Here is a 10,488-nt window from a genome sequence, read left to right as displayed (position 1 = left end):
TCAGAATGGACCATCCTGGATATATTCTATGATGGTTTATCTGAGCTATCAAAGATGTCACTGGACACTTCTGCAGGTGGATCCATTCACCTAAAGAAAATGCCTGCAGAAGCTCAAGAACTCATTGACATGGTTGCTAATAACCAGTTCATGTACACTTCTGAAAGGAATCCTGTGAATAATGGGACGCCTATGAAGAAGGGAGTTCTTGAAGTTGATACTCTGAATGCCATATTGGCTCAGAACAAAATATTGACTCAGCAAATCAATATGATCTCTCAGAGTCTGAATGGAATGCAAGCTGCATCCAACAGTACTCAAGAGGCTTCTTATGAAGAAGAAGCTTATGATCCTGAGAACCCTGCAATAGCAGAGGTGAATTACTTAGGTGAACCTTATGGAAACACCTATAACTCATCATGGAGAAATCATCCAAATTTCTCATGGAAAGATCAAAATCCTCAACAAGGCTTTAATAATGGTGGAAGAAACAGGTTAACAATAATAAACCTTTTCCATCATCCACTCAGCAACAGACAGAGAACTCTGAACAAAATGCTTCTAATTTAGCAAATCTAGTCTCTGATCTATCCAAGGCCACTGTGAGTTTTATGAATGAAACAAGATCTTCCATTAGAAATTTGGAAGCACAAGTGGGCCAAATGAGTAAAAAGATCACTGAAATCCCTCCCAGTACTCTCCCAAGCAATACAGAAGAGAACCCAAAAGGAGAGTGCAAGGCCATTGACATAAGCAAAATGGCCAAATCCAATGAGGGAGAGGAGGACGTGAATCCCAAGGAGGAAGACCTCCTGAGACGTCCAGTGACCAATAAGGAGCTTCCTTCTGAGGAACAAAAGGACTCTGAAGCTCATCTAGAGACCATAGAGATTTCATTGAACCTCCTTATGCCCTTCATGAGCTCTGATGAGTATTCCTCTTCTGAAGAGAATGAGGATGTTACTGAAGAGCAAACTGCCAAGTTTCTTGGTGCAATCATGAAGCTGAATGCCAAATTATTTGGCATTGATACTTGGGAAGTTGAACCTCCCTTGTTCATCAATGAACTAAGTGATCTGGATCAACTGACATTGCCTCAGAAGAGACAAGATCCTGGAAAGTTCATAATACCCTGTACCATAGGCACCATGATCTTTAAGGCTCTATGTGACCTTGGTTCAGGAATAAACCTCATGCCCCTCTCTGTAATAGAGAAACTGGGAATCTATGGGGTGCAAGCTGCTAAAATCTCATTAGAGATGGCAGACAGCTCAAGAAAACAGGCTTATGGACAAGTAGAGGACGTGTTAGTAAAGGTTGAAGGCCTTTACATCCCTGCTGATTTCATAGTCCTGGATACTGGAAAGGAAGAGGATGAATCCATCATCCTAGGAAGACCTTTCCTGGCCACAGCAAGAGCTGTGATTGATGTTGACAGAGGTGAACTAGTCCTTCAATGGAATGAGGACAACCTTGTGTTTACAACTCAAGGATCTCCCTCTGCAACCATGGAGAGGAAGCATGAAAAGCTTCTCTCAAAGCAGAGTCAACCAGAGCCCCCACAGTCAAACTCTAAGTTTGGTGTTGGGAGGCCACAACCAAACTTTAAGTTTGGTGTTGAACTCCCATATCCAAACTCTAAGTTTGGTGTTGGAAAGTCTCAACAAAGCTCTGCACATCTGTGAGGCTCCATGAGAGCCCACTGTCAAGCTATTGACATTAAAGAAGCACTTGTTGGGAGGCAACCCAATGTTTATTTATCTAACTATATTTTTCTTAGTTATATGTCTTTGTAGGTTCATGATCATGTGGAGTCCCAAAATAAATATAAAAATTGAAAACAGAATCAAAAACAGCAGAAGAAAAATCACACCCTGGAGGAGCATCTGTCTGGCGTTCAGCGCCAGAACAGAGCATGGTTCTGGCGCTGAACGCCCAAAATGGGCAGCTTCTGGGCGCTGAACGCCAGAACAGGCATGGTTCTGGCGCTGAACGCCCAAAATGGGCAGCTTCTGGGCGCTGAACGCCAGAACAGGCATGGTTCTGGTGTTCAACGCCAGAAATGGCACACAAATGGGCGTTGAACACCCAAAATGGCCACCAACCTGGCGCTGAACGCCCAGAGTTGTGTGCAAAGGCATTTTTACATGCCTAATGGGTGCAGGGATGTAAATCCTTGAACACCTCAGGATCTGTGGACCCCACAGGATCCCCACCTACCTCCACTCACTTTTTCTCACCACTCTCTTTCACACAACCCCATAAACTCTCTTCCCCATCACCTCTTCACCACTCACATCCATCCACTCTTCCCCATAAACCTACCTCATAAACTCCACCTACCTTCAAAATTCAAAACCAATTTCCCACCCAAACCCACCCATATGGCCGAAACCTTTCCCCCCTCCCTTCCCTATATAAAGCCCTCCATTCTCCATCAAAGTCACACAACACACCCCTCTACACCCTTCTTGGCCGAACCACATCACCCTCTCCCTCTCCTCTATTTCTTCTTCTTCTTCATCTATTCTTTCTTTTATTGCTCGAGGGCAAGCAAAATTCTAAGTTTGGTATGGTAAAAGCATAAGCTTTTTGTTTTTCCATTACCATTGATGGCACCTAAGACCGGAGAATCCTCTAGAAAGGGGAAAGGGAAGACAAAAGCTTCCACATCCGAGTCATGGGAGATGGAAAGGTTCATCTCCAAAGCCCATCAAGACCACTTCTATGATGTTGTGGCCAAGAAGAAGGTGATCTCTGAGGTCCCTTTCAAACTCAAAAGAAATGAGTATCCGGAGATCCGACATGAAATTCAAAGAAGAGGTTGGGAAGTTCTAACAAATCCCATCCAACAAGTCGGCATCCTAATGGTTCAAGAGTTCTATGCCAATGCATGGATCACCAAGAACCATGATCAAAGTAAGAACCCGGATCCAAAGAACTATGTTACAATGGTTCGGGGGAAATACTTAGATTTTAGTCCGGAAAATGTGAGGTTGGCGTTCAACTTGCCAAACATGGAAGAGAACGCACGCCCCTACACAAGGAGAGTCAACTTTGATCAAAGGTTGGACCAAGTCCTTATGGACATATGTGTAGAAGGAGCTCAATGGATGGTTGACTCTAAAGGCAAGCCGGTTCAACTAAGAAGATTGGACCTCAAGCCTGTAGCTAGAGGATGGTTGGAGTTCATTCAATGCTCAATCATTCCCACTAGCAACCGGTCTGAAGTTACTATAGACCGGGCCATCATGATCCATAGTATCCTGATTGGAGAAGAGGTGGAAGTTCATGAGATTATACCTCAAGAACTCTACAAGGTGGCTGACAAGTCCTCCACTATGGCAAGGTTAGCCTTTCCTCACCTCATCTGCCACCTATGCAATTCGGCTGGGATTGACATAGAGGGAGATATCCTCATCAAAGAGGACAAGCCCATCACTAAGAAAAAGATGGAGCAAGCAAGAGAGCCCATTCATGGAGCTCAAGAGGCATATGAAGCTCATCACCATGAGATCCCGGAGATGCCTCAAATGCACTTTCCTCCACAAAACTATTGGGAGCAAATCAACACCTCCCTAGGAGAATTGAGTTCCAATATGGGACAACTAAGGGTGGAACATCAAGAGCACTCCATCATGCTTCATGAAATAAGAGAAGATCAAAAAGCAATGAGGGAGGAGCAACAAAGACAAGGAAGAGACATAGAAGAGCTCAAGGACATCATTGGTTCCTCAAGAAGGAAACGCCACCATCACTAAGGTGGATTCATTCCTTGTTTTTATTTCTTCTATTTTTCGTTTTCTATGTTATGTGCTTATCTATGTTTGTGTCTTCATTACATGATCATTAGTAGTTAGTAACTTTGTCTTAAAGTTATAAATGTCCTATGAATCCATCACCTCTCTTAAAAGAAAAATGTTTTAATTCAAAAGAACAAGAAGTACATGAGTTTTGAATTTATCCTTGAACTTAGCTTAATTATATTGATGTGGTGGCAATGCTTCTTGTTTTCTGAATGTATGCTTGAACAGTGCATATGTCTTTTGAAGTTGTTGTTTAAGAATGTTAAATATGTTGGCTCTTGAAAGAATGATGACTAGGAGACATGTTATTTGATAATCTGAAAAATCATAAAAATGATTCTTGAAGCAAGAAAAAGCAGCAAAGAACAAAGCTTGCAAAAAAAAAAGAGAAAAAAAAAGGCGAAAAAAAATAGAAAGAAAAAGAAAAAGCAAGCAGAAAAAGCCAAAAGCTCTTAAAACCAAGAGGCAAGAGCAAAAAGCCAATAACCCTTAAAACCAAAAGGCAAGGGCAAATAAAAAGGATCCCAAGGCTTTGAGCATCAGTGGATAGGAGGGCCTAAAGGAATAAAATCCTGGTCTAAGCGGCTAAACCAAGCTGTCCCTAACCATGTGCTTGTGGCGTGTAGGTGTCAAGTGAAAACTTGAGACTGAGCGGTTAAAGTCAAGGTCCAAAGCAAAAAAAGAGTGTGCTTAAGAACCCTGGACACCTCTAATTGGGGACTTTAGCAAAGCTGAGTCACAATCTGAAAAGGTTCACTCAATTATGTGTCTGTGGCATTTATGTATCCGGTGGTAATACTGGAAAACAAAGTGCTTAGGGCCACGGCCAAGACTCATAAAATAGCTGTGTTCAAGAATCATCATACTGAACTAGGAAAATCAATAACACTATCTGAACCCTGAGTTCCTATAGATGCCAATCATTCTGAACCTCAATGGATAAAGTGAGATGCCAAAACTATTCAAGAGGCAAAAAGCTATAAGTCCTGCTCATTTGATTGGAGCTATGTTTCATTGATAGTTTGGAATTTATAGTATATTCTCTTCTTTTTATCCTATTTGATTTTCAGTTTCTTGGGGACAAGCAACAATTTAAGTTTGGTGTTGTGATGAGCGGATAATTTATACGCTTTTTGGCATTGTTTTTAGTATGTTTTTAGTAGGATCTAGTTACTTTTAGGGATGTTTTCATTAGTTTTTATGTTAAATTCATATTTCTGGACTTTACTATGAGTTTGTGTGTTTTTCTGTGATTTCAGGTATTTTCTGGCTGAAATTGAGGGACTTGAGCAGAAATCAGATTCAGAGGTTGAAGAAGGACTGCTGATGCTGTTGGATTCTGACCTCCCTGCACTCAAAGTGGATTTTCTGGAGCTACAGAACTCGTAATGGCGCGCTTCCAATTGCGTTGGAAAGTAGACATCCAGGGCTTTCCAGCAATATATAATAATCCATGCTTTGGCCAAGAATAGACGACGTAAACTGTCGTTCAACACCAGCTTTCTACCCAAATCTGGCGTCCAGCGCCAGAAAAGGAGCCAAAACCAGAGTTGAACGCCCAAACTGGCACAAAAACTGGCGTTCAACTCCAAAAAGGACCTCTACACGCGCAACACTCAAAGCCCAGCCCAAGCACACACCAAGTGGGCCCCGGAAGTGGATTTATGCATCAATTTCTTACTCATGTAAACCCTAGTAGCCAGTTTATTATAAGTAGGACATTTCACTATTGTATTTGACATCTTTGGATTATCTTTTGATCTTTTGATAATCTTTGGACGCCTGGTTCTTAGATCAGAGGGGCTGGCCATTCGGCCATGCCTGGACCTTTCACTTATGTATTTTCAACGGTAGAGTTTCTACACTCCATAGATTAAGGTGTGGAGCTCTGCTGTTCCTCAAAGATTAATGCAAAGTACTTCTGTTTTCTATTCAATTCATCTTATTTCGCTTCTAAGATATCCATTCGCACCCAAGAATGTGATGAAGGTGATGATTATGTGTGACGCTCATCACCATTCTCCCCTATGAACACGTGCCTGACAAACACTTCCATTCTACATGAAATAAGCTAGAATGAATATCTCTTAGATCTCTTAACCGGAATCTTCGTGGCGTAAGCTAGAATGATGGCGGCATTCAAGAGAATCCGGAAAGTCTAAACCTTGTCTGTGGTATTTCGAGTAGGATTCAATGATTGAATGACTGTGACGAGCTTCAAACTCGCGATTGTTGGGCGTTAGTGACAGACGCAAAAGGAGGGTGAATCCTATTCCAGCATAATCGAGAACCGACAGATGATTAGCCGTGATGTGACAGAGCATGTGAGCATATTTTTCACTGAGAGGAGGGGATGTAGCCACTGACAACGGTGATGCTCTTGCATAAAGCCAGCCATGGAAAGGAGTAAGACTGATTGGATGAAGATAGCAGGAAAGCAGAGGTTCAGAGGAACGAAAAGCATCTCCATTCACTTATCTAAAATTCCTACCAATGATTTACATAAGTACCTCTATCCCTATTTTATTATTTATTATTCGAAAACATCATTATCAATTTATATCTGCCTAACTAAGATTTGCAAGGTGACCATAGCTTGCTTCATACCAACAATCTCCGTGGGATTCGACCCTTACTCACGTAAGGTATTACTTGGACGACCCAGTGCACTTGCTGGTTAGTTGTATCGAAGTTGTGAACCATGGTATTGGCACCATGTTCTTGGCGCCATTGCCAGGGAAAGAAAGAGCCATGAATTTTATACGATCAAAGTGTAATCACGATTGCGCGTACCAAGTTGCTCACGTTGCCAGGGATTGTTTGAGCCTGGACATCACAATTTCGTGCACCAAAGACCTTCAAAGAAAATATGTAACTGCACCTATTCATTGAACATGTCTGGTGGGCACCTTCTTGTCAAGTCCTTAAACCTCTCCCATGCTTCATAGAGAGTTTCACCATCTTGTTGTGTGAAGGTTTGTACCTCAGCTCTCAACCTATTGATTCTTTGAGGAGGATAGAATCTCGCCAAGAATTTGTTCACCACATCTTCCCAGGTTGTTAAACTCTCCTTCGGGAAAGACTCCTTCCATTTAGATGCTTTGTCCTTGAGTGAAAAGGGGAACAAAAGTAATCTATAGGTGTCAGGATGAACACCATTAGACTTCACAGTATCACATACCTCAGGAAGGTGGTTAGATGTTGATTGGGATCTTCTTGGACACTTCCTCCGAATGAACAGTTGTTCTGAACAAGGGTGATGAGCTGTGGCTTTAATTCAAAGTTATTGGCATGTATGGTTGGCTTTTGAATGATACTTCCACAGTTTGCTGGGTTTGGGTTGATATAAGAGCCTAGAAATCTTCTCTCTTGTCCAACATGATGCACTGGACCTTCTCTCCCATGGTTGTGAGCCTCTTCTTCATGGTGGTTCTCCATATTCTCATCCATGTCTGGTTCAAAATACTCCTCTTCCTCAGCACCAACGACTCTCTTTCCTCTTGCTTCCCTCCTTAATCTAAAGAAGGTCCTCTCAGGTTCAGAATCAAAGGAAGTTGAAGCCCCGCTTCTTCTACCTATCATACAACCAACAGAGCAAAAGCAAGAGAGAAAATAAATTCAGGAAGTATTCTTGTTAGAAATGCTGTTAGTGTGAGTGATGCAATATATCAAACAGTTAGTGGGTTAGTGAACTGAATTGTAACAAATAAGAGAACACCACAAACGGGTAAGGGATAAAGGAAAGAAAATAACTAAAACTGAAAGTAAATCACTCAAACAGAAATTAAATCAAATAAAAGAAAAATGCTCAATCTAGTTATCCACCAATTTAATCATTGTTGATACAAAATCAATCTCCGGCAACGGCGCCATAAACTTGATGCATGGAAACTTGTCTCTCAACAATTTTCCCTCAGCAAGTATACCGAATTGTCGTCAAGTAAAAACTCATAATAGAGTGAGGTCGAATCCCACAGGGATTGATTGGTCAAGCAACTTTAATCAGAGGAATGTTCTAGTTGAGCTAAGCAGGAATTGAGTTGAGATTTGCAGAAAAGTAAATGGCGGGAAAGTAAATAACAGAAAATGTAATTACTGGAAGTAAATGACGGAATGTAAATGACGGAAAGTAAATTGCAGAATCTTAAATGGGGATTTGGGGAAATGAATATAAAGGTAAATGGCAGAAAGTAAAAAGAATGGGTAAAATCAGAAGTAAGGGATTCATTGGGCTCAGGAGATGTTGTATTCTCCGGATCAAGTTCATTCTCATCTCTTCCTTAATCAATGCATTCATTGATCTCCTTAGCAATCTTAAGTGATTGGATTCCAATTCCTTGGCAACCCAATCTCTCAAATCTTGATCAATAGCCAATTCCTTGGTATAATTGCTCATGAGAAGAGATGAAATATGGTCACTGATTATACCACATGTATTCCCAAATCAAAGTGTTGGTAGGATTATATGTCACCATATCCATCCAAACCCCAATTTGGTCCAACAGGAGAAAGCATTTCTAGCATGATCTCTTCATTCCTTTTCCAAGGTCCGAAGAGATCCAAGTATGAATAGCTTCTTTTCCAAGACAACTACCCAATAGGATGAAGATTGAAAGCTTTCTGGTAAAATCAAGAGAAAAGAAAGAAGAAGAATAATGAAAACTATTATTGATCCATCAAATTACAACAGAGCTCCCTAACCCAATGAAAGGGGTTTAGTTGTTCATAGCTCTGGAAATGGAAAGCATCAATGAAAAGTACATTTTCCAAAATAGAACTAGAAGTTACAAAGAAAGTAAAATACAGAGTGTAGTTCTCCATCTAGTTCAAAATTACTCCTATATATACTACTTTTCTGATCTTCTAGTTGGCTCTTCAAGTCTTGGATATGGGCCTTTGGATCTTTAGTTGAAGCAGTTACAGTCTTCAGTGGGCTCAGCTTTGCTTGCAGAAAAAGTGTGAGTTAGGCATGGACGTTAGTTAGGACGTTAGTAGCGTTAACGTTTAGTGAAAATGTGGGTTCGAGAATGTTAGTGACGATCACCTTTTTCACTAACGTTCCAAGCCAAAAAATGCTCCACGTTAACTTCAACGTTAGTGGCACTAACGTGACCACTAATGTCGCCTCTTGGTCCTTCGCAAACGTTATTGGCATTCACCTTTTCCAATGACGTTGCTTATTGCCCCTTTTCCCCATGTTAGAGTTCACGTTAGTATAACTAACGTGACCATTAACGTGGGCTTGCCTTTCTTCGAGAGCGTTAGTGACACTTACCTTTGTCACTAACACTCCAAACGCCTCTCCTTCTCACGTTAGAGTTCACGTTAATTAGATTAACGTGGCCTCTAACGTGGTAGTAATTGCCATTCCCAACGTTAGTAACAAAGGTGAGTGTTACTAACGTTGATCCATCAATTCTTCCTCCACGTTAGCTTCCACGTTAATGTAATTAACGTGGAAACTAACGTGGGCACTAGTGGCTTAATCCAATGTTAGTGACAAAGGTGAGTGTCACTAACGTTGGCAATTCCTTGTTTCTTCCACGTTAGAGTTCACGTTAATGTAATTAATGCGACTTTTAACGTGGCCAAGTGTGCCCCTTTTCCAACGTTAGTGGTATTCACTTTTACCACTAACGTTGGAGCTTCCCTTCTCCTCCACATTAGCTTCCACGTTAATGTAATTAACGTGGCAACTAACGTGGGCTATAATGGCTTTCGAAGGCATTATTGGCGTTCACTTTTCCTCATTAATGTTGTAAGCTAGCTCCCATTCCATGTTAGTGGTCACGTTAATTAGACTAACGTGGCTACTAATGTGGTTCTTCCTTGCTTCCCTTGTCCTGAAATCAAGCAATTAAAGTGCATTAAAGCTCTATTCCAAGTCATGAGATCATGCATTATCTAATTTGTCATTCAATTCATGCATAATTCTCATGAAATCATGTAAAGTTCACAATGTTTGCTTGAATCAAGATGTAAGTGAATATCTACCCAAAACTTGCTTATTTACTAAGAAAATGCATGAAACCACCCTAAAACAGTAAAGAAAAGGTCATTGAAACTGGCCAAAATGCCCTGGCATTAGTGGCACGCCCAGGTCGGGCATGGCACACCCATGGTGGTGTTGAGGGCTCATGAGCTTGGCATGCCACGCCTCTAGTACTAAGTGGCATGCCCATTGATTCTTTAAATTGGCGTGCCACGCCTCAAGTCTCAAGTGGCACGCCCAGGTGATGCTTCCTCCATTCTCCTCTGTTCAATTGTACTGGCGTTCCACGCCTTCGACCTGGCGTGCCACGCCCATTGTGGATGAGAGGGTTGGCGTGCCACGCCCAGCTTGGCGTGCCACGCCCCTTGCAATTCTTCAAGGATCCTTCTCTGGAATTTGTAGTTGGCGTGCCACGCCCATTGTAAAGCTTGGAGTCCCTTCTCTAGAATTGATAGCTGGCGTGCCACGCCTGGCCTTGGCGTGCCACGCCCATTGTAATTCATCATGGGCTCTCTCTAGAAGCAATAGCTGGCGTGCCATGCCCTACTCTGGCGTGCCACGTCCATTCAAATTGTTGGCGTTTGCACCAAGTGGCATGCCCAGTACACACGCTCAGCTTATTTCTCTTGCTTTCTTCCTCTTTTGTTGCTATTTTCACCTGAAATTCAAACCAGATCCCTTTCAAAGTAA

The 10,488-nt window shown here is 41.8% G+C and overlaps 1 non-coding gene across 1 annotated transcript; it reads left to right on the top strand.

The window, feature by feature from the left end:
- Positions 1–6,700: 6,700 nt before the first annotated feature.
- LOC148577253 (small nucleolar RNA R71) lies at positions 6,701–6,804 on the top strand. The gene has a single exon (XR_015902762.1). It is a non-coding gene; the product is annotated as a small nucleolar RNA R71 (small nucleolar RNA).
- The last annotated feature ends 3,684 nt before the right edge of the window (positions 6,805–10,488 follow it).

Source organism: Arachis ipaensis, chromosome B1, assembly GCF_059453495.1.
Source record: "Arachis ipaensis isolate K30076 ecotype BB chromosome B1, ASM5945349v1, whole genome shotgun sequence".
Taxonomy (NCBI): domain Eukaryota; kingdom Viridiplantae; phylum Streptophyta; class Magnoliopsida; order Fabales; family Fabaceae; genus Arachis; species Arachis ipaensis.
The sequence above is the reverse complement of the archived record's forward strand: the minus strand, read 5'-3'. Positions and strand labels throughout refer to the sequence as shown.